The sequence below is a fragment of the Hypanus sabinus genome, chromosome 6 (genome assembly GCF_030144855.1).
Source record: "Hypanus sabinus isolate sHypSab1 chromosome 6, sHypSab1.hap1, whole genome shotgun sequence".
Lineage (NCBI taxonomy): Eukaryota > Metazoa > Chordata > Chondrichthyes > Myliobatiformes > Dasyatidae > Hypanus > Hypanus sabinus.
In genome coordinates, this window is record NC_082711.1 from 147,148,156 (window position 1) to 147,171,934 (window position 23,779).

At 39.9% G+C, this 23,779-nt stretch overlaps 1 pseudogene; it reads right to left on the bottom strand.

Annotated features, from left to right (window-relative positions):
• Positions 1 to 5,738: 5,738 nt before the first annotated feature.
• LOC132395201 (myeloperoxidase-like) overlaps positions 5,739 to 23,779 on the bottom strand; it is a 40,002-nt pseudogene continuing 21,961 nt past the window's right edge.

Below are 23,779 nucleotides of genomic sequence, written 5' to 3' on the forward strand. Positions count from 1 at the left end.
CCTTGCAGACAACATCCACCGCCTTATATTCATCAAAGTTCCTGGTAATATCCTTGAAAAACACTGTATAATTGGTTAGACATGACCCACATGCTCAGTGTAATGTTAACTATCCCTAATCAGTCCCCATCTATCCAAATATTCATATATCTGATCCCTCAGATTACCTTTAAATAACTGACCCACTACTGATGTCAGGCTCATTGGCCTATGAATTCCCAAACTTATTCTTAGAGCCTTTCTTAAACAATGAAAGATCATTAAGCTATCCTCCAAACTTTCGATACATCATCCATGGCTAAGGACATTTAAACATCTCTGCCTTCTACACTAACCATCCACAAGGTTCAGGGGAACACCTTGTCAGGCCCTGGGAATTTATCAACCCTGATTTGCCTCATGATAGCAAATAGCTTCAGCTCTGTAATCTGCATATGGTCCATGAGCTCACTGCTGTTGTGCCTCACGTCCATAGCCTCCTGCCTCACTTCTATAGACTCTGTCTCTGTCTCCTATGTAAAGACATTTAAGATCTCCCTCCTCTCTTTTGGCTCCATACATAGATGAACACTCTGATCTTGCAGGGAACCAATTTTGTCTCTTGCCATTCTTCTTGCTCTTAAATATATCTGTAGAAGTCCTCGGGATTCTCCATCACCTTATCTACTGCAGAAATCTCATGCCTTCTTTTAGCTCTCAGATTCCTTTGTGTCCTCTTGCATTTCTTATAATCCTCAAATGCCTCATTTGTGCCTATACCTGTTACACACTTCTTTCTTCTTAACCTGGGTCTCAATATCTCTGAAAACCAAGGTTTGATAAACCTGTTATATACAAACTCTGTAGCGTCAAAATTTCACTTTTGAAGGCCTCTCACTTACCAAGCACACCTTTCACAGAAAATAACCTGTCCCAATCCTGCCAGATCTTTTCAGATACCATCAAAATTAGCCTTTCTCCAATGTAGAATCACAGCCCGTGTACCAGACGTATCCTTTCGCATAATTATCTTGTAACTAATGACATTGTGATCACGAGATCCAAAGTGTTCCTTACCCTGTCCCATTCCTAATAGGAGGTCTAGTATCACACTCTCCTTAGTTGGAACATCTATATATTGACTAAGGAAACTTCTCTGAACACATTTGACAAACTCTATCCCATCCACAGCTTTTACAGTATGAGATTCTCTGTCAATATGCAGACAGTTAAAATCTCCTACCATCACAGCCTTTTGGTTTCTTGCAACTGTCTGTGATCTCTCTATAAATGTGCTCCTCTAAATCCCATGACTATTAGGCGGTCTATAATATTAGGTGGGCATTAATATGGTCATCCATTTCATATTCCTCAGTGTGGTGAACTACGTGTGCCTGTCTGGACACACCCTGGATGTCCTTAGCCATGGATGAGCCATGACTGCTCCTGTGGCTCCTCCCACAGACCCCTGTATAAAGGCGATCAAGGCCTGAGCCCGGCCTCTCAGTCTCCAGGATGTAGTATGGTGGTCACTCACTGCTGGTTCCTTCTTCCAGTCAATAAAAGCCGATATCTTGCCTTTACATCTCAGTTATTGATGGTGCATCACTCAGTTTCACTCATACAGCTTTAACAGACAGTCTCTCCAATCTGTTCTGAGCACTGTTATGTTTTTTCCCTGGCTAATAATGCCAACATTCCCCTTTACTCCCCCCACTCTATCATGTCTAAAACAACAGAACCACAGTGCACTGAGAGTCCTGTCTCTCCTGCAACTAAGTCCTGCTAATGCTACAATATCATAGCCCCATGTGCTGATCTGTGCTCTATGCTCACCTGCTTTTCCTACAATATTTCCTGCATTGAAACATACACAACTCAGAACATTAGTCCCACTGCACTCAACCTTTTGATCTCTGACTTTTTATGTAAGCTTCAGAACATTTTTCTCCACAACTGTTCTGATGCTCTGGTTTCTATTCCCTGTAATGTAAGTTCAGCTCCCTCTCCCATCCAGCGCAGTACTAGCAAACCTTCCTGCAAGGACATTAGTCCCGGCCCCCCACTCCAGTTCAGGTGCAAACCATCTCATCTATACAAGTTCCTGGACAGGAGCCAATTATCCAAAAATCTGAAACCTTCCCTCTTGCTTCATCCCTTTAGTCACTTGTAAAAACTGAATTAGTTTTCTACTTCTAGCTTCACCAGCCCATGGCATGAGTAGTAATCCTGAGATCACCACACTGGAGGTCCTGTCCTTTAGTATAAAACTTAACTCGCTGAACTCACTCTGCAATACATTGCCACTCTTTCTACCCATGTCATTGGTACCAACATGGACTACAACCTTTGGGTCACCTAGAAGTCCCTGACCCTGGCAGCTGTGAGCTGTAGTGATAGGGGATTCAATGATACAATGATCACTATAACTTGCCTCTTCCCCCTTTTGAGACACAGAGCCAGACTCAATATGAGAGAACTGACCGCTGTGGCTTTCCTCCTGTAGGTCATCCCCTCCAACAGTATCCAAGGCAATAAACCTGCTATGGAGGGGAATGACCACTGGGTAACCTGCATTGGTTGCTTATCCCTTTTCCCCTTCCTGGTGGTCGCCCAGTTACTTGTGTCCTACACCTTAGGTTTAACTACGTTCCTGTATTGTCTGTTAATCAGTCCTTCAGCCTCTTTAATAATCCAGAGGTCATCCAGTTCCAGCTCCAACTCCTTAACATGCAGCAGGATGCATTCCCTCCAGCTATAGTTGTCAGGGACAATGGAGGTCTTCCTGACTTCTCACATCCGACAAGAGGAGCATTCCACTATCCTGGCAGGCATTCCCAATGCTCTAACTGTACAATAAGAAAGAAAGGAATTACCCGAAATCTGCCTACAGCCTCCACCTCTCCTTGCCAAAGCCTCAACTCCCCACTCTAACAGTGGTCCACTCACACAACGGCCACTCCGCCTAAAATTAACTTTTTTATTGGCCCTAGTCTGGTGCCTAATTACCTTGCAATCTGTGGCACCCAGGATGTCCATTCTGCTGCTGCTCATTTCTTTCAAAGTCTCTTCATTGTCCCTTTCATCAATATCTGGGAGATCACTAACAACCAAACGTTCAACTGCACAAGCCTCACAAACACCCTGACTACAGAAGCTAGGTATTCTGTTGAAAGACAGGATCAAGATTTCTTGATCTAGCTAAGGGAAATGACAATGTATTTAAGCAATTCTGCAGGTCATTTTTCCCAGCACAAACTTGAGTTCCATTTAGCTTTGAAATGGTATCTGCTAGGCAGAGGATGTGATGGAGTGCTGTCCACAGAAAACCGATTAATAGTGGTCTGGCAGTCCTTTACAGAACTGCTGGTATTAACTGATATGGCAATATTTAATTCCTCTGTTTTAATCGTTGTCTCCATGCTTTATTGTGCAATTACAGAATTGTGTAAGTTCTCCTGTCGTGCCCTGCTCTTATCCTTAATCTATCTTTGACTCCTGACCCCCAACTCTGACCCCATCCTTCTCCATTCCAGGTAACCCATTCAGATAGCACTTAGTCAATTCAAAAATTTAACATAATTAGTGAAGTTAGTGTCTTTATTGGTTAATTCTACAACAGGGTTACAATACATCCCAGAAGCATAATCAGATATAATTAGTATATTTGACAGTAACTGATTTGTTCCATTCTTATCTTGGTACATGTGAGAACATTAATATACCATAGAATTTTACTGTCTGTTAATATAATTCATCATTTCAGTCCATTTGCATCAGCAATGTTAAATTGAAGTTGTACTGAACCCTCATAAGAGAGGTCAGATGTTTCCGTGGGATATAGTTGTTCAAAGGGAAAGGAGACTGGAGCTGCCGTTATTCCTATTCAGCAATGTATTCTTTTGAAGCATTATCTTTCATTTGCCAAGGTGCCTGCAGGATAAAATGATTTAAAACAAGATAGAATAAAATGTAAATGTGCACTTTTTGCAGGAGAGGTGATGCAGATAGCCAATAAACAATTCCCTCATTTGATCTTTTCCTGAAATCATTAACACATTTCAAATATTCTTGCCACAAGCAGTGACAAGATGGACCCACATTATTACATTGACTTTCCTCAGAACCACCACTTGATCCAGACTTTGGAGTGACTCACTTTGAGGTTGATTTACCATAGCATATTTCTAGGCACTTGATCCCTCTATATGTGCTGATGTTCTATGTGTGCATCAGACCCAGGGCTCTGGCTCCTTCAATTACTTTCTTGTATTCACTTATGGCATTGAGGAAGGCTATTCGGCCCATCAAGTCCAAGCTGGATCTCAACCTAAAATGGCAATCATATTCACCTTCTTATTTCCTTGTACATGACTAACACTAGCTAAAAACTGTTCGGCAACAGTCTCCTGTCCCATTTAAGTGGCATGGTGTCCCAAGTAACTGAAGGGAATCCTGGGTATTTTCTCAATTAGTTTTTGTCCTTTTAGAATTGTCCCAACTAAGTGGCTACTCCGATTAACCAATGGTCCTATTAACCCGAATCCATTGTATTCAGAATTTTCTTCTTCAAATAAGAGTAGGAAGCCTCTTCATAAGCAAGGGGATTGAATTGATTTGAGTTTATTTAAATGTTACACCCATCCCACGAAGTTTGGAAGTAAAAATCTTTGTGTTATGACTCCATTGCAATGTACAGACATGTGAATTTAAATGTCTAATGACTTGTAGAAAGAAGCCGTCCCATAGGCTGTTGGTCCTGGCTTTAATGCTGCAGTACAGTTTGTTAGTTGGAAGCAGCTGAAACAGTTTATAGTTGGGGTGACTGGTATCCCCGATCATCTTCCAGGTCTCCTTTACACACCTGCAGCTGTAAATGTCCTCAATGGAGGGAAGTTCACATCCACAGATGCACTGGGCTGCCTGTACCACTCTCTGCAGTGCCCAGCGATCAAGATTTGTGCAGTTCCCACACCACGTGATGATACAGCTAGTCAGGATGCTCTCAATGGTGCCCCTGTAGAAGGCCTTGAGAATTTGGGGGATCATGCCAAACTCCTTCAGCTGCCTGAGGCGGAAGAGATGTTGTTGTTCTTTTTTTGCCACACAGCCGGTGTCTACAGTCCAAGTGAGATCTTCAATGATATGTATACCAAGGAACTTGAAACTACTCACCCACTCAACTGCAATCCCATTGATGTTGATCAGGGTGAGCCTATCTCTGTTCCTCCTGTAATCCACAACCAGCTGTTTTGTTTTTTGGACATTGAGGGAGAGGTTGTTATCCTGGCACCGCTGTGTCAGGGTGTCAACCTCTCCTCTGTAGGCAGTCTCATCACCACTAGAAATAAGGCCGATCAATGTCAAGTCATCTGCTAATTTGATCAGCAGATTGGAGCTGTGTGTGGCAGCACAGACATGCTTGTAAAGGGAGTAGAGGAGGGGACTCAGGACAGAAACCTGGGGGCCACCTGTGCTGAGAGGCAGCGAGGCAGAGGGGCAGAGGTGAGGGAGCCCATCCTTACCACCTGTCAGTGATCCAATAGGAAGTCTAGAATGAAAGTGTACTGAAGATAGATGGGAGTACAGAGTTAAGATTAGAATGGTGTTATTGAATGATGGAATTGACTTGAGAGGTCTGGTGATATAGTCCTCTACTCTTCCATATATTCTGATGTACAAAGCTTGCATTAGCTGTGATGTTAATGTAAATTATTTGGTGTTTGAAATAAAATACAAAGCAATGAATTATACAGAGTTTACAGGATGTCAGAGGTCCAACAATCTGCAACAGAACAATAAACAAATGGCAAAAAAAACAATAAGTTCCCCACCTCTGCCATTAGCCACTAAGTAAAGACTATTTTCTTCCTCTTCAAATACTTCCATGATTAATCCACAAGAAACTCTAGCAAGGTCTGGCTACGGGCTTGCGGGCTTTCCCCAGATTGCTTTAGATTTTATGCCACTTGATATTCAAAGTGAAAAGGGACCAGTGAAGGAATACAAATCATACTATCTCAATGGGTTAAAAATGTCTGTCTTATCTTTCTGCTGGAAGTCTTGGTAACATTGCAAAAACCATAAAGTCATACAGCACAGGAACAGATCTTTTGGCACAATTGGAGCAAGGTGCCCCATCTAAACTAATGCCATTTGTCAGTGTTTGGTCCATAACCCTCTAAACCTTTTTCTGGTAAATGGCCACTGCATGCAACAGCCTGTAACTTCCCTTTCGGAGTTGACCTTTTCAACCTCCTGTACGACCTGCCATTTTTGCAGTGTGAACTGAAGTTGTGGCATGGTGGGTACAGGCTGAATCGAGGAGGCTTGGCCTGGGCACAATAATGGGGAATGAACCAAAGTTCGGGATTGCCAGAGAGGACATGGAGGCCATTCAATGTGGCAGAACCAAGGCATGGCAAGTGAAGGCAAGGCAGATTGAGGTGGAGCCTGTGCCCGAGAGCGAGGAAAGATGCAAGGTTTGATTTAAATGCTGGATCAAATTGGAATGGTTGAGTATGAGTTGAATTAAGGCAGCAGGGCTGAGGCACAGGCTGGAGAACATATTGAAGCGGCAGAGCCCTGGTCCGAGAGCAAGGAATGAACCAAGGTCTCAATGATTTATGTGCCGGGCCAGAAGGTTGGGGTGTCGGGGCTGGGGGCGCAGGACTGGCTGGTTCAGCTCATTCCCCAGCAAGGTTTACTCATCTCTGCTTTGAACTGAGGCTGTGGCCTGCAGTTCATGGGCTGTTGAATTGACTGGCTGCTGGCTTTGTGTCTGTGGGCTCACGTTTGTGAACTTCAGCTCTGAATGCTACTTCCTCACTTTTATTGCTTGGTCAATTTTTTTCTCTGCACATTTGATGAACTTTTGTTTTGATGGGTAACAGTGAGTGTCTTTGTGTTGTAGCTGCCTATAAGGGATTGAATCTCGAAGTTGTTTATTGTATACATACTTCGACAATAGATGTACTTTGAACTTTAAACCTTTCCAATCCATGTACATGCCCAACTGCCTTTTCAAATTTGGTTATTGTTCCTGTCTCAACCATTTCCTCCAATAAGGGTATAGTAGAAATGTACATGTGTGGGTTCATAATTCTTTATCTGAATAATGAAGGTATGTAACCGTTCTTATCTAGAAGTTCATTCAGAGAGGTTTTTCAGCCCAGCACCTCATGAAGCATTATTTCAGCTTCAGTGTCGAGAAGGTGATCAGGTACTTTTACTCCATCACTTCCTCTATATAAACTCACGCCTGTACTTAGTAAGTGATCATCAACAAATTGCAAATGCTGGAAATCTGAAATAAATTTAGCATGTGCTGGGTACTGTCAGTATGTCAGGCAACAACTGGGAAACATTGTCAGAGTCTGCAATCTGAAATATTAACTCTGTTTACTCTTTCCACAGATACTGCCTGACTTAGTGTTTCCAGTATTTTCTGTTGTATTTTTCCGTTGTATTTTTTCATGCTTAGATTGTATTCTAATTATGCTAATGAACATTAATCATGTTTAACTTTCAATGTCATGCAGTATGTTGAGAGTCCATGCAGATGAGTGAGTCTACGCAATGAACACATATGAGAGAGGGAGAGGGAGAGGAGGGAGATGGGGAGAGGAGAGAGGGTAGGGGGGAGATGGGGAAAATGTGGAGGTGAGTGTGAGGGGAAAGGGAGTGAGTACTTCACACTGACTGGGCCAGATGTTAGGATTGCTGGGTCACTGGAGCTGTAAAGCTGTTGTGACAGTAAATGATTATCCACATATATCTGTACGGTGTATGAAGCTGCCGTGAGGCCAGATTTCTAGTTCTACTAATTTGCAATACCTGGGAGCCCATGGTCCCTGGATCGTTGCAAGTTTAATGAGGCAAGGTCCAGTGGCAGCTGATTTGTCAACTCAAACAAGTGTTGGCGCAGTTCATCCACTATCATCTGATTTGGTTTCTGCCTTTTGGCTGGATTAGCCAGTAATCCTCGAAGAATTGGTTCAATCCCACCTGACAGAATAAAGAATGTGTCTGAACATATGAACAAGTTAAAAGCTGTCATTGGTTTCTGTGCTCTTGAAGCCCTTGTTTTCCTTGTCCTACCCCAATGCACTGTTGTAATGGAATGATTTGTATGGGTGGCTTGCAAAACCAAAGTTTTTCACTCACCTTGGTACATGTGAAAATGATAAACTAATTTACGATTCAGTGAGATTGTCACCCAGCTCAGCATTGCCACCCATCTGTGATCACCTTCATCCCTAAGTTTATCAAGAATATATCTAACTTTGCCTAAAAGTGCTCAATTATTCTACCTCCCATTAAGGAAGAAAGTTCCAAAGATTCACAAGAAAGCTGTTGGTTCATTTCTCTCTTATAGATGTGACCCTTTTATTTTTAACAATGGCCCTTATTCTAAATACTCAAATAAAAAGAAACATCTTATCCATGGACAAGAATAACCAATCAACATCTCGGCACAAAATAGTGACTGTTTATTCTTCTCCATAGATCCTTCCTGATCTGTTGAATCCTTCCATAATTTTGTGTGTGTTTCTCTGGATTTCCAGCATCTGCAGAATCTCTTGTGTTTTTAGCATCTGATCCATACCCACATTATCAAAACTCAACATGATCACAGTTGTTTCAATCATCCCCTCTCACTCTGATAAACTTCGGCAGAGTCAAGCCAGTCTTTCCTTTCCTCGTAAGCCAACTCACCAATCCCAGATTTCAATCTAACAACCTGTTCCCCGTGCATTAATATCCTTGTTTAAATTCAATAGCAAGCTAGTTGTAGTCTCATCTGAAATATTTTAAAAGGGAAGCACAACCTTCCTATGTATGGAATCAATTTCCATAGAAATTAATAATAATATTCTATTATCATCTAACCACTTGCTTTCCTGCACAATAGCATGTGAGTCGTGTCCAGAACTTTCTACATCTGAGAGCTTTACAATTTCTCACTATTTAGGTAAAATGCTTTTTCCCTTGTCAAAATAGACTATCTTCTTATATTATATTAAGTTTACCAGATCTTTGTCCAGTTATTTAACCCAGCCAAATCCTTTTGTAAACTCTCTATGATCTTTTGTTACTTACCTTCCTAAATGCCTTTATGTCATCAACTATCTTTGCAAGCATACCTTTGGTGTGTTCATTCAAGATGCTTAAAAATTGTAAGAAGCAAAGGTCCCAGCTCCCTGTGACACACCACTCATTACATCTTGCCAAGCAGATAAGCACCCAATTACATCTATTCAGTTTTTTGTTCGCCAGACTATACTTTATTCATGCCAACATCAAACATCATGAGCTTTTATTTTCTGCAACAACTATATCATAGGCCTTCTGGAAATTAATTCCTACTTCCTCTCCTCGATATTGTGTGTGTGTATTTTTGACCATTACCATCCATCATTGAAGAAGTCCAGAAAGCAACAGACAGCCATCGGCATCCATCTTTTGGTTAAACCTTTTTAATGATTTTATCTCAGACCGTCCCCTTTCACAGCACAGCCAGCAAAACCCAACAGCTCAAAACTGTCAGTGTCAAAATGACATTCATATCCTAATAATTTATTTCAATCAATAGTTTTGAATAGTTTGAAAGGTAAGGTGGCTGGCAACAGGGCCTTCTGTCAGATATAAAGTTGAACTGACATATGCATAATATTTGTATACTGCCTACATGCCATGAGCTTATGGAGTCACAGAATGATGCAGCATGGAAACAGATTATTCATCTCAGCTCATCCATGCCAACCATGATGCCCATCTAAGCTAATCCCATTTGCCCATGTTCGTCTTCTATCCTTTCCTCCATAACTTTCTGCACTTAACTATTGTATTTGGGTGGCTACATAAAATTTTTTAGATTTTTTTGCCATTTGGCCAATCGTACATTTATATGTATGATACCTTGATTAATACATACGTATATTGAATTTCTCTGCTTATTTGCATGATAGCTGTCTGTCCATATGTGAGGCTATTGTATGTCTGGTGTCTGGATATCTGTGGTATCTGCTTGCCCTTTCACCTGCAGTTCCTGTAGGTGCATTGTGTGTGCATGTCCATGCATTGTAATTATATCTGTACAATGTTTGAATGAGCATGCTATCTAAGGCCCCAGGTGTACATGCTCCCTGCTTGATATACTTTTGTGCACGTGTACCATGCCGGAATGTGAACAGTGCATGTATGTCATTTGTGCAGAGTTTCTGTGTGCCATAACTAAATGATTATTGTTTCACTTCACACCTACTACATTAAATATCTGTAAGGCAAGCTTTGCACTGACCAATAAAGTTTCATTTGTTTTATCTGATTTAACACAAATGGGATTAGATGTAAAATGAAACTTTCCCTTTGCATTGATCTCAAAACAAATACCTAGTTTTGTTGCAACTTTCATAAGAATTAGAATAAAGCTTGTGTTATACTTTCCCATCGTTATTGCTTGATTTCTCTCTCCGTTAAGAACATCATCATCATGTGCTGTGTCATATGTTCTTGTTCTTGTTCTTGACAAACTTTTCTGCAGAAGTGGTTTTCCATTGCCTTCTTCCAGGCAGTGTCTTCACAAGACGGGTGATCCCAGCCAATATCAATACTTTTTAGAGGTCCTCTGCCTGGCGTCAGTGGTCGCATAACCAGGATTTGTGATATGCACCAGCTGATCATATGACCATCCAGCATCTGCTCACATGGCTTTGTGTGACCCTGATTGGGGGCTAAACAGGTGCTACATCTTGCCCAAGGGTGACCTGCAGGCTAGTGATGGGAAGGAGCATCCTACACCTCCTTCGGTGGAGACGCATCTCCACCCCATCACCCATTCTAATTCATTGGAATTATATTTCTTCTAATCCTTGTAGCTATTTACTGAAGCATCATATTACTGGGAATTCGATAAAGCAGCCCAACATCAACATACTGTGGATGCAAGACCTAGCAAAAACTTTTTTGATTAACCTGATCTATATTTGGGACCGGGCTCTTAGTTGTCAGTTTGCTAACTCACCAATGCTGTGATTAAAAATTTTGCATTTGTGTAGGGTTCATCACACCACAAAAAACATCTTCAACTGTTTCATATATATTGACATTCTTTGACGTGCTGTAATAAGTGTAGTGTTTGAACAGAATATCATATTTTTAAACTAACAAATCAAAGCACAAGTGCAAAACTATGTGGCAAATTTAAAATACTGTGATTTTTTGAGATGTATTACTTACCCTGATCTACAATTCTCCAGGGAGAGAAGAAAGAATTATGCAAGGAAAGGTTTGGATATTGTGGGTGTTCCTGGTAGCTTTCATTGAAACGATGGACCAGTGACTGAATGGTGACGTGTGATTACCGGAAACAAGCAGTGGCAAAAACATTGGCTATTCCGGGATCAATGGATTCATTGTAAAACCACTGTAGGAGAAATCTCTCCATTGCTGCTGGACCAATGAGACGAGGGATATAGTCTCTAAAGGTTATAATCTGCCAGAGATGAGCCATGGAGAGAAATGGAAAGAAAATTCAGAGGTGTCTGGGCTCCCAGACAGTCGCAAAACACTACATCTTTTGCAAACTAAATGCTAATTTATTGTAGTTTATATTACAATCAGTCATCTCAGTTCAAATGAAAAGTTTTCTACCTGAGGTGTGAACTCTGTTGCTCTCTCCATAAGTGCCACCTGACGAGCTGGTATTTACTGTTTGTATTTCAGACTTGTAGCACTTGGAGTCAGAACATAGAACATAGAAGGTAGAAATCTACAGCACATTATAGGCCCTTCGGCCCACAAAGTTGTGCCGACTATGCAACTTATTCTAGAAGCTGCCTAAAATTACCCTACAGCATAGCCCTCTATTTTTCTAAGCTCTTGTACCTATCTAAGAGTCTCTTAAAAGACTCTATTGTATCCACCTCCACCACCATTGCCAGCAGTGCACGGCATGCACCCACCACTCTCTATGTGGAAAAACTTACCCCTGACATCGCCTCTGTACTTTCTTCCAAGCACCTCAAAATGATGTCCCCTTGTGTTAGCCATTTCAGCCCTGGGAAAAAGCCTCTGGCTATCCACATGATCAATGCCTCTCATCACTTTATACACCTCTATCAGGTCACCTCTCATCCTCCGTTGCTCCAAGGAGAAAAGGCCAAGCTCACTCAATCTATTCTCATAAGGCATGCTCTCCAATCCAGGCAACATCTTGTAAGTCTCCTGTGCACTCCTTCTATAGTATTCATATCCTTCCTGTAGTAAGGTGACCAGAACTGAATACAGTACTCCAAGTGGGGTCTGACAACGGTCTCATATAGCTGTAACAATACATCACAGCTCTTGAACTCAGTCCCATGGATGATGAATACCAATACACCATAAGCCCTCTTAATAACACTGTCAACTTACGCAGCAGCTTTGAGTGTTCTATGTACAAGGACCACAAGATCTCTCTGATCCTCCACACTTCCAAGAATCTTACCACTGATACTATATTCTGCCCTCAAATATAACTTAGAGAAATGAACCACTTCACACTTACCTGTTTGAACTCCATCTACCACTTCTCCAATCAGTTCTGTGTCCTCCTGATGTCTCACTGTAACCTCTGACAACCCACCAGACTATTCGCAACACCCCAACCTTTGTGATATCAGCAAACTTACTACCACCCTTCTACTCTTCATCCATATCATTTATAAAAATCACAAAGAGGAGGGGTCCCAGAACAGATTACTGCAGAACACCACTGGTCACTGACTTCATGTAGATTATAAACCATCTACAAGCACACTTCGCCTTCTGTTGCAAGCCAATTATGGATCCAGAAAGCAGGGTCTCTTTGGATCCCATGCCTCCTTATTTTCTGAATGAGTCTTGCATGGAGAACCTTATCAAATGCCTTACTGAAATCCATGTACACTACATTCACTGCTCTACCTTCATCAATGTGTTTTGTTACATCCTCAAAGAATTTAGTCAGGCTCATAACGCATGACCTGCCTGTGACAATGCCATGGTGACTATCCCTAATCAGGTTATGTCTCTCCAAATGCTCATAAATCCTGTCTCTCAGGATCTTCTCCAACATCTTGCCCACCACTAAAATAAGACCCACTAGTCTATAATTTCCTGGATTATCTCTATTCCTTTTCTTGAACAAGGGAACAACATTGCTGGAACAACATTTACAATCCTCCAATCCTCTGGTACTTCTCCCATCCTTATTGATGATGCAAAGATCATTGCAGAGGCTCAGCATCTCCTCCCTCTCTTTCCACAGTGGCCTGGGGCATATCTCATCCAGACCCGGTGACTTATCTAACTTAATGCTTTTCAAAATCTTCAGCATATCCTCTTTCTTATTGTCTACATGCTCAAGCATTTTAGTCCACTATAGGTATATAAAAGAGTGATGTGAAGAAAAGCTTTCTACACAAAATATTGATGTTCTGAAATTTGCTGACTTAAGGGTGATGGAAATAGAATCAATCAGAAGGAATTGAAAAGTAAACACAAGAAATTCTGCAGGTGCTGAAATTCCACAGCAACACACAAAATGCTGAAAGAACTCACCAGGACATGCAGCATATATGGAGGAAAATAAACAGTCAATATTCTGGACTGAGATGTTTCATCATAACTGGAAAAGAAGGGGGAGGCAGACAGGGGATGAGGGAGGAGAAGAAGTACAAGCTGGCAATGAATTGGATTCACCTGTCAACCTGTGCTCCTTGGTCATGAGAATTGGATAGTGACTTGTGAAAGAATAGTTTTCAAGCTTTGGAAAGAAAGTTAATGATTGGGATTGATGTGATGCTTTTACTAAATACTATATTTTTATGGACATAGTGATCTTCTTCAGCAACATGCTACAATGTAATTCTTTTATTCATTCCCAAGATGTGGATGTTGCAGGCAAGCTTGATGTCTGTCTCTTGTTAGTGTTAACAAGAGATGAATAGAGGTTACTCAGTTTCAACTACAGGTCAGAGATATCCATCAGTGAGAGTTACCGGTGAAAGGATGGAATTTTAGATGCAATTGCTCTTGTCTCTGGAATAATGTTCAAGTCTATAGTTACTAGTTCAGTTGCTTGACTGCCATGCTATCAGAACCAATTATTGATCATTCCTGTTCTTAAGAAAGTAAGATGAGACACACATCTGAACAATAGCAATGACTGGGGTGTAAATTCTACCATAGATTTGTTGGGTATGGAGGTCATGGATTTAGAATCAGTAAGGTCAGGAATGGTGAATAAACAATGATATAATTGTTGTCAAAAATAAAAGAGGAACCTACAATAGAAAATATATTACCACTATACCATTGCCATTTTAATGTACAGACGTTTGTACAATGCATGTCCATTTTAATATATCCTACTAGTCGATAGAAACGAGGTAGAAAACTGGGCAAATGCAAAATTGAATTAAGATACTAAGGAAGAAATACCCACTCTATTTTCAATCACTGCCCAATTGGAGCAACACAATGGTGCAGCTGGTGGAGACCTACATCACAGTACCTGGTTCAATTTTGATATTGAGCACCATCTGTCTGGAGTTAGATATTCACACTACAGCCCTGGGGTTCCTTTAAGCACTCTATTTCCTCTGAGATCCCAAAGATATTTTAGTTGGTAGTGTGGTTGGCCAATGTAAGTGGTAATATCTGGAGACATTTGATGGGAATGTAGGGAGGACAAGACAAGAAAGGATTAAAATTCAAGATGAGTGTAAATGGACAGTTGATGGTCAGTGCAGACCCAATAGACTGAAGGGTTCGTTTTGAGTTGTATCTTTCTATGAATGTGATTCTATTCTTACTAAATCCATCTCACATTTGGATGCATCCTATTATAAATTACTTGATGAAATGCTCCCATGATTTTTCTCACTTCCTGATAGATTGTTTCACCACTCCAGTGTGGATTCAGCATCTTCAGTTCTCTTGCTAGATGGTTGTGTTCTCGTAGAAACAACACATGAAAGGACAAGAGCCCCAGGTGCTCATTCACACATCCATCTCCTGCTGATCCAAGATAAATATTACATTGACAACAATTTTGCATCACTGAAGAAAATATCAGCCTTTTATTAGTTATATTTCAGTCTTGGTTTGAAATCATTTCTTATCTTTTTTTGCATAATTTTTCAATCCCATTTCCCTCTCTTTTATCTAAAATAGATTAAAGACTTTCTAGTAGTTTCAGTGAGATAAACCAATTCCATTTGGTCAACAAAACAGCAATATCAGTGTTATACACAAAACACTGGAGGAGCTCAAAGGATCAGGCAACATCTATAGAGGGAAGTGGACAGTCGACGTTTTGGGTCGAGATCTTTCATCAGGGCATCATATCAGAGTTATGCATATTGACCATGCCCAACACACACGTAGCTAAGCATTTATATACAGAGTGTTGAATGAGCTTCATTAGATGAGATAGCCAAACAGGAAAGATTTTCCAATTCATGACAAGCCATTTACAATAAAGAGAGTTAATGAAAAAGACAGGAGCCATTTAAAAAAAAAATTTCCAGTAGTAATTTACAGATGTTAATTTGCTCCTGTTCTATCTGTTAGCAGCAAGAGATAAAAATTTTAAGCAGAGGTTTCTTAAACTATTTCTTGACTGAAATGAAAACGAAGTGGATGAGAATCAATGATTTTACACAATTGCCGTAACTTGACTAAATGTTGAGGAGTGATCTCTGAGGAAGAGCCTCATTAGACGAAAGGAGTGAGAGTTCACTTTAGAGAATGTGTAAATTTTCCTGTGGGGCATACAGGAACATAACTACTCCTAATACAAAACAGTTTAGTAATGAGCTTTTATGGCCTTATCACATCTTAGTCACACGTCAGCCCTGAAGAAAAACATTGGTCACTCAGGCCACAAGTTAGTATTGCAATAATGTCATTGATCCTGCCTCCATTTGCTGAAAAGAACAGACTGGTCAGTTGTCAACATCCAGATAGGACACTGATGGCTATGTCCCCAAGAATTTCAACTGATCTCTCAAATTGTTTAAATGAAGATAATGCTTTTTTTTAAAATTCCTGATAATTCATTCTGTTGATTTTACAGAGAGCTAAGATAAACCTTTGGTCCATGTCTCATTGAATAAAGCTTGTTTTGCAAATAGGATTCATATTTACCTGTTTCCAACTTACTGAGAGTTCCCCAGAAACCAACATTTTCCCTGTACTGTTCATCAATCCCAGACTTATCGCTTTACCTTCCTCTCCCAATATAATGAATGATAACTCACTTCTATTGTGCAATGTATTTGATTTCTGCTTCTGCAGAGTATCATATCAATTTATATTAAATACATTAATTTTGCTTGGGTTATTTTTATTTCAGCCCTGCAAGTCACTCACTTACACACTTACAAGTACATGAAAGACCTAATGCTTTATTGATGGAAAATTTCTCATGTTAAATCTGCTTATTGTTGTACTTCTTTTGGCTGCATTGATGTAATTAACTTGATATAATTACAAATTTGTACAATGAAAATACACGGAAAGAAGCCCATCAACTCCTTTGATCTCTATCAGTTCTTCAAAAAAGGTTTTCCAATTTGTCCCTTTAACCTGCTCTTAACCCAGCTTTCAACATTATTAAGCCAATTCTCTTGAAACATGTTAGTAAATCTGCTTCTCCATCCTTCCATTCAGTACAGTTTAGTGGATTCCAGAATGTAATAACTTGTTTTATCAATACTTTTTCCACATGTTGTCTCTGATTCATTCACCAATTGCATTTCATCTGTCTCCTTTAGTTACTGAGCCTCTGTCATAGAAATCAATCTCTAGAAATCCCTTCATGATTTTAAATGCTTTTATCAGGTTGCCTTTTCATTTTTGCTGCTATAAGAACAAATTCAGTTTCATCAGACTTTCACAATTCCTTCAAGTTTCTCTTCTAAGCTCTTAATATAAAGCTCTGGTATAATATGTAGTGCTTTTACTTACTAATTCATATTTTTTCAAGTGATAATTAATATCTTTCTTGGATTATATCTACAAGGGTTTCCTGCCCACCTCTAACATCAGGTTAATTAGCAAACAGTTGCTGAATTTACCTCTTTTGACATATCCACAGTTATCAATCCTGCAGAACTTAAGGGAGATAGGAAGATTATGGCCAAAACTTCCACATTTCCTACCTTCACAACCAAGGTCACATTGCAGCTGAACCAGTGCAATCTTTTTTTTATTTCAAATGTGACCAGCCTTTAAATATTCACCCTTTCTTTCAATTCATTTACTCAACGCCTTTTAATTCTGCTTTTACTTTGTGGCCAGAAGGAACTAAAATTCAGAAGGCATACTGATCCTGCATTGAGCAGTCACTGACCGTCTCACAGTTTAGTCATTTCCTGCTGAGAATGTTTCAGGATCAATATTTACTCCTCTGAACCTCACTGGGTGAGCAGTGACCATGCGCAACAGGGAACACTCCTGACAGGTAAACTTGAATGTCAAAGAGAGAGGCAGAAGCCTTCCCACAATTGAGAACATCTTTAAAACGTATGTCTCAAGAAGGCAGCATCCTTCATCAAGGAATCAAGGACCCTCATCTTCCAGGCATGTCCTCTTCTAATCAGGGAGGTGGTACAAGAGCTTGAAGAAATACACTCAATGTTTTAGGAACATCATCTCCCCCCCCCCACCATCAGAGCTCTAAATGGTCCATGAACTCATGAACACTACCACATTATTCCTCTTTCACATTATTTGTTATTTTAGTTTTTTATTGTTACTTACAGTAAATTTTATTTTACTTCCTGCACTGTACTACTGCTACAAGAACAACGTATTTCAAGACATGTGTCAGGGTTAATAAACCGGATTTTGGTTCAGATTCCAAGGTTATCTGATTCCAATTCTGATTATGGAGGGAGAACAGAGGCTGTGGGGTGAATCTCAGTGGTGGAGAGAAAGCACGGGGTATAGTGTTCTTACCTGTTGAAGACAGACATGAAGGTCTTCTCCCATACCCTGAATGGAAAGAAGTGGATTAGGGCTTCACGTCTTATTCTTGAGGTTAGAGCTAACTACTCAAAGTTCAGAGAATTAAAAAGTAGACTTAAAAGACATTGAGTAAATGACTTTTAAAGATCAGAGTGTTCTTGCTGAGTTGCAGCCAAGGCCAATTGAAATGTAAAGAAGTAATTTTATTAATGGAAGTAACTTGAATGTCTTCTTTTCTGTTGTGAAAACAGGTTAAAGAGGATTTTAAGTTAGTTACTATGTTTTCTTTTAATGATATACATTCCTTGATACGCTATATTTTATTGCTCCTTCATGAACTATGGTGGGTTGGTTCAGAAACAGTGGGTTTCTGGCTTGGGAGCACGGGAGATAACCTGGCCTATTCTGTTGGATGTCTGATATTAGAGAATCCACAATTTCTCAAAATCACATTTTTGGAGCAGAACCTCACTCATAATTTCATTGAGTTATCAGGTGAACTGATCATCTTAATTGAAAAGATAAAATGATCCACCACGACGGATATTTCTATTTGTATTGTACTGGAACTCTCACCTGCTAAGAAACATGGAACTCCAGTGTTGTTGGGATTCATTGTACAAGGGCTTTCTTGTTCACTATTGCTAAATGGTAAGTACTCCAGCCCATTGTCAGAGTAGTTCTGGTTAACTTTCAGCAGTCCCAGATCAGACATATGGTTTCGGATTCGATTTGTAATCGACTTGGCACTTCCATATCCTATATTAGCATCGATAAAGGATGTTACAGCGTTTAGCTGTTCCCGAATGCTACCGTGTCCGTAGAATGAGACTGTCTCACCAGTACCACGTATAGGAGCAGATCACAAGAAAGGCATGCAGGCTACACTGTTATTGAAGCTGCGGGCATTGTGAGGTATCTAATAACGAGAATAATAAAACCAATTTCAGGCATTTGTGTGTGCCCATGCTAATTCATGAGATAAACCGGCATTCCTCGCAGATAAATCTTCCTCACTCATAAGTACACACACTTCAGCTGAAATAAATACCTTTCCAAGAATAAGATATTGCTATCAGTAGACAGTTAACCTATCAGAGCATATGGGAATTTAGGATTAACCGCTCAAAACCTGTGGAGAAGCTAGCTGGACAAACAGAACAATGAATTTTAAAAGTCCCTTTTTTGAATCGATTTAGTTTATTAGCTATAAAGATATAGGTGACAGGGAGAAAAGCTGAATGAAAGACAGATGATAGGGAAGGAGGTGGAAGCAGCTTTAGAAGGTTTACATGCTTAGTTCTTCAAGGATCCAAATAAATAGATTAGAGAAGATTTGTGGTAAACTTCAGGAAAGCTGTCTAAAATTAAGCTGGTTAAATTGAGTGCGAAGCATAATACAGTCCTAATGCACTAATAGTATCTATGGAAAACTCTATTGTCAATTGCCACTAAGATACTGTACTGAGGTAGTTATATATTAGTTATGGCCTACAAAATGCCCAGGATATCTTTAAGAAGCGGTGTCTCAGAAAGGCAGCATCCATTATTAAGGACCTCCAGTACCCAAGGCATGCCTTTTTCTCATTGTTACCATCAGGAAGGAGGTACAGAAACCTGAAGGCACACACTCAACAATTCAGGAACAGCTTCTTCCCCTCTGCCATCCAATTCCTAAATGGACATTGGATCTGTAAACAATACCTCACTTTCTTAATATATATTATTTCTGTTTCTGCATGATTTTTAATCTATTTAATATACATATATTGTAATTGATTTACTTGTTTGTTTATTTATTTATCCTTCTATATCATGTAATGCATTGAACTTCTATTGCTAAGTTAACAAATTTCAGAACACATGCCAGAGATAATAAACCTGATTCTGATTCTGTTAACCAAAGTCATTGGACTGGTATTGAATGCCCCTCTGCCATTATCAATAACAATGCAATCACTTTAGATAATAAATTCAGTTAGCATTGATCTGAATTGTCTACAGACATATAAATCATGGACAGTAATGGGCAAGTAGTCAGTAACTAAGTGCGATCTGCCAGGTTATTTACATTCAGTTTGGCTCTGATTCATCAAGTAACACAAAATGACACTAAAAAAGCCAAGGGGTTATTCCAGCTGACATTCATCATTGAAAGAACTGGCTAATATAGTCTTAAAGTGCATTCCTCTCTGCAATAACCAGTCACTGGTCCTTTCAGAAACACCAAATAAACAATTGTCTTCTAGTCATTAAACTAAATGTTAATATCAAGCATATGACCACATGGCTAAAGGTTTGCAATGTATGTATTTCAGTTACCAAAAGAGACCTTTTGGGTTAATAGCGATCCCATGTGATCCTGCATGCTACCAAAGACTGGATGTCCACAAAAACAACTCAGTTATACAGAGCTTTGATAAGCTCGAGAATACAGTAGACCAGAACTAAATAGATATATATTCAAAGAAGAAAGTATTTGACAACAAGCTTGGTAGGATATTTTTAGAAAGGATGAAAGCTTTGGAACTTGAGAGATGTAAGTTAGGTAGAGGTGCAGTCCGACAACAAATCCAGGAGTATAAAGAATTGGAAGATTAACTATTGTTAATCTGATTGGCCACCTGTAGAATCTTGTTTGAAACACTTCGCAACTGAAAAAAATAGGAATAAAGCATAAAACAATGTAGGCCTTATTCCTTGGAAACATAATTATTGGCTCTGGAAATCAATAAAGAACACCAAACTCTGCCAGTATTTTTCAGTATTCATTGTCATTAGAGATAAAGAAAACTAGGCACCTAGAATTGAAGGACTATTCCACCTCAGTGGGTCCAAGCACAATGTTAAAGCTAGTTGTTGGGAGGAGCCTCCTCACCTTATACTGCTGATCCAGAGACTTTGTCCAGACTAGAATTGTAACTTTGTAATGTTGCTTTACTACTCTAGGTCATGCATGCTTCTACTTGAAAGATTGCATAGAATTAAGTGCAATCCACATATCATCCTGCATATCAGGAAAAGATTGCACGATGCAATATTTTTTGTTAATAATGTTAAAGAACACATTGCTTTCTTTAAAAAATGTATTCTTAATCTTCCCAATTACTTTGTCAAAGCTTAGCACTTTATTTGCTTACTTGTACTGCATTTCCTCTGTTGACTCTATAATAAATTCTGCATCTGTTTTTATTACTTAGATGTACTTATAATAGGTGTGATCTTCCTGGATGCCACATAAAGAGAAATTTTTCATTGTATCTCTGTACACGTGAGAGTAACAAACTAATGAATGTGTTTTAAGAGTGCTGAGATTTTCAATTATACTGAACGTGCCTTCTGCTGAAGAATGGGTATGCACAGGGTTATTGAGAATGCTTAGCAAATACAGAATATCTGGTTAGACAACACCATTGTGTACACAATTTTGCATTATCCACAAGATACATGTCAATGCTTGGTGTTTTTTCTCATTATCACAAAAATCGGCTCTATTATTCCTGCTGTAACAATTTTCCAGGTATATGTTCATCAGGAAAGGGTGCTGTAGTGACGGTACCGAAAGCTGAAGAGATAGAGGTTTCATTCAGAAGGAAATGCTATTTTCAACAATTCCTTAACTTCAGTCTCTTTGTATATAATGGAATAAGACTCTTCAAAGTTGGAGAACTAGAAATGTGGGAAGTGCTTTAGCTGAGAATGACATTGAGAGAGAGCTACCATGGGGGCGGTATGTTAGTGTAGTAGTTAGTGCAGCCGCTTTGCATCACCAATTCAATTCCCACCGCTGTCTGTAAGGAGTTAGTATCCTCTTTCTGTGAGGACACGGGTTTCTCCAGGTGTTCTGGTTTCATACCATACATTTGGGGTTAGTGAGTTGTGGGTATGTAAAGTTAGCACTGGATTTGCAGACAGCCCCTAACACAACCCTCGCTGATTTGCTTTGACACAAATGATGCATTTCACTGCATACTTCAATGTTTTGATATACATGTGACAAATAAAGCCAACCTTTAAAAAATTTTAACCTTCAAATAAATCTGTTTTGCTCCCTTTCATCCATACAAATAACTTTTTGCTTACTGGTGGCAAACGAAATCCTGAATAAAATTTCCTCCTACTCCAACCTTTTGGAAGTGAAAATCCATCCTCATATTGAGCTGGGAGCCAGCGGGCAAATGCAACATTAACTGCTCCCAGGTGGGGCTTCTTCCTGAAAAATTGATAAAATAAAACAGAGTGAATTTTCAAAATTTTCTTTCACTAAGTTCTTCCTGTCTTCAGGACTGACTTTCCAATCTTTTACTATTGGTCTAATAAGACTATATTAAAAGCTCTAGAATCCCTCAGGGCTGCCTTTCCAACCCACTACCAATCTCCATTCCACTGTCCTCTGCCCCTGTGACAGGATCAAGATCTGTTAATGATCCAATACTTTTCTTCCAGGAATATCCTTTTAATTCCCACTGACCACCAGGACCAACAAGAGACCACCACGCCCACATACCTGAATCATCTGAAGCTGATTCTTTCAGATACAATTCTACTCATTCCTGTCTCCCACAATGTACTTCTTTTTCAGTTAGAGCAGAAAACAGACAATACAAAGAGATCACATGATCACAATATGACTGGAGAAATTTAACAGGTCAGGCAGCATCAATGGAAGGAGAGGATCAGTAGAAGTTCTAGACCTGGAATGAAAGATAGAGGGGAGATAACCAGTATAATGAGGTGAGGGGAAAGGATGGAGCAAGAGCTGGTAAGTAATAAATGGATCTAGAATACAATGGGGTGATGAGCAGATGGAAGATGATAGGTGGAGCCATGAATATGATGTAATTAGATAGGAAAGAAAGGTGGGGTGGAAAGATAGGAGCAGTAGAGAGAGGACTGTGTGGGTAATGGATGGAGGAAGAGAAAGAAACTGGGTGGTAGAGGGACTGCAGAGGGTGTACAAGGAACTGGGTAGAACAGGAAGAAAGATTTAAAAAAAAAGACAGCGAGCTGGTTATCTGAAATTGCAGAATTCAATGAATGTGCCATTGGGTTACAGACTGCCCAGGCAAATTTTGAGCTGCTGCTCATACTTAGCCTCTCCCTAGTGGTGGAGATGGCCAAGGACATTTAGGTCAGAGTGAGAATGGGAACAGGAATCAAAACGGATTGCAACTGGAAGTCCGGCAAGTTTGCAATTGCTCACTAAATTGAATATTCAAGATTCAGGAACTGCACAGAACACAACAGCAAAAACAGGCCCTGTCCTTCCCTCCCATCCACACACATATACAGTTCTCTAACCATAGGCCAGGCTGTCCTCTTTGACCCCCATCTGTGGTGATATCATTTTGATGTACTATCAATAACTCCAAAAGACTGGAAGTAGAGTAAATACTGAAAGGCTTTTATTAGCAGTAAAATGGAGCACGTCCACGCTGGATGACCGTGGGAGGAGCCACAGCAGCAGTCAGCAGAGGGGTGTGTCCAGACAGATATACATGGTTTACCACATGTGTGTCCCGTGTAAGAACATGATTGGACAGGGTCGGGAGCATGTGCAGGAATGAGGAATGATCTAGAAACTGTATGGTGAAAGCGTGTTTGGTTTTGGTTGCTGTAAAAAAAAATTCTAGTTTTAATTCTTTCAGAATATGGTTTGATCTTAGTAACCCACGGTATGTGTAAAGAACACAACATGGTGTCAGAAGTCAGTCTGGAAGAATAATATGTTTCGCTAATACAGGAGAAGCAAGGATAATAGAAAAAAGAGCGCGAACTGTTTTGGGTGGGCTAACTGTTT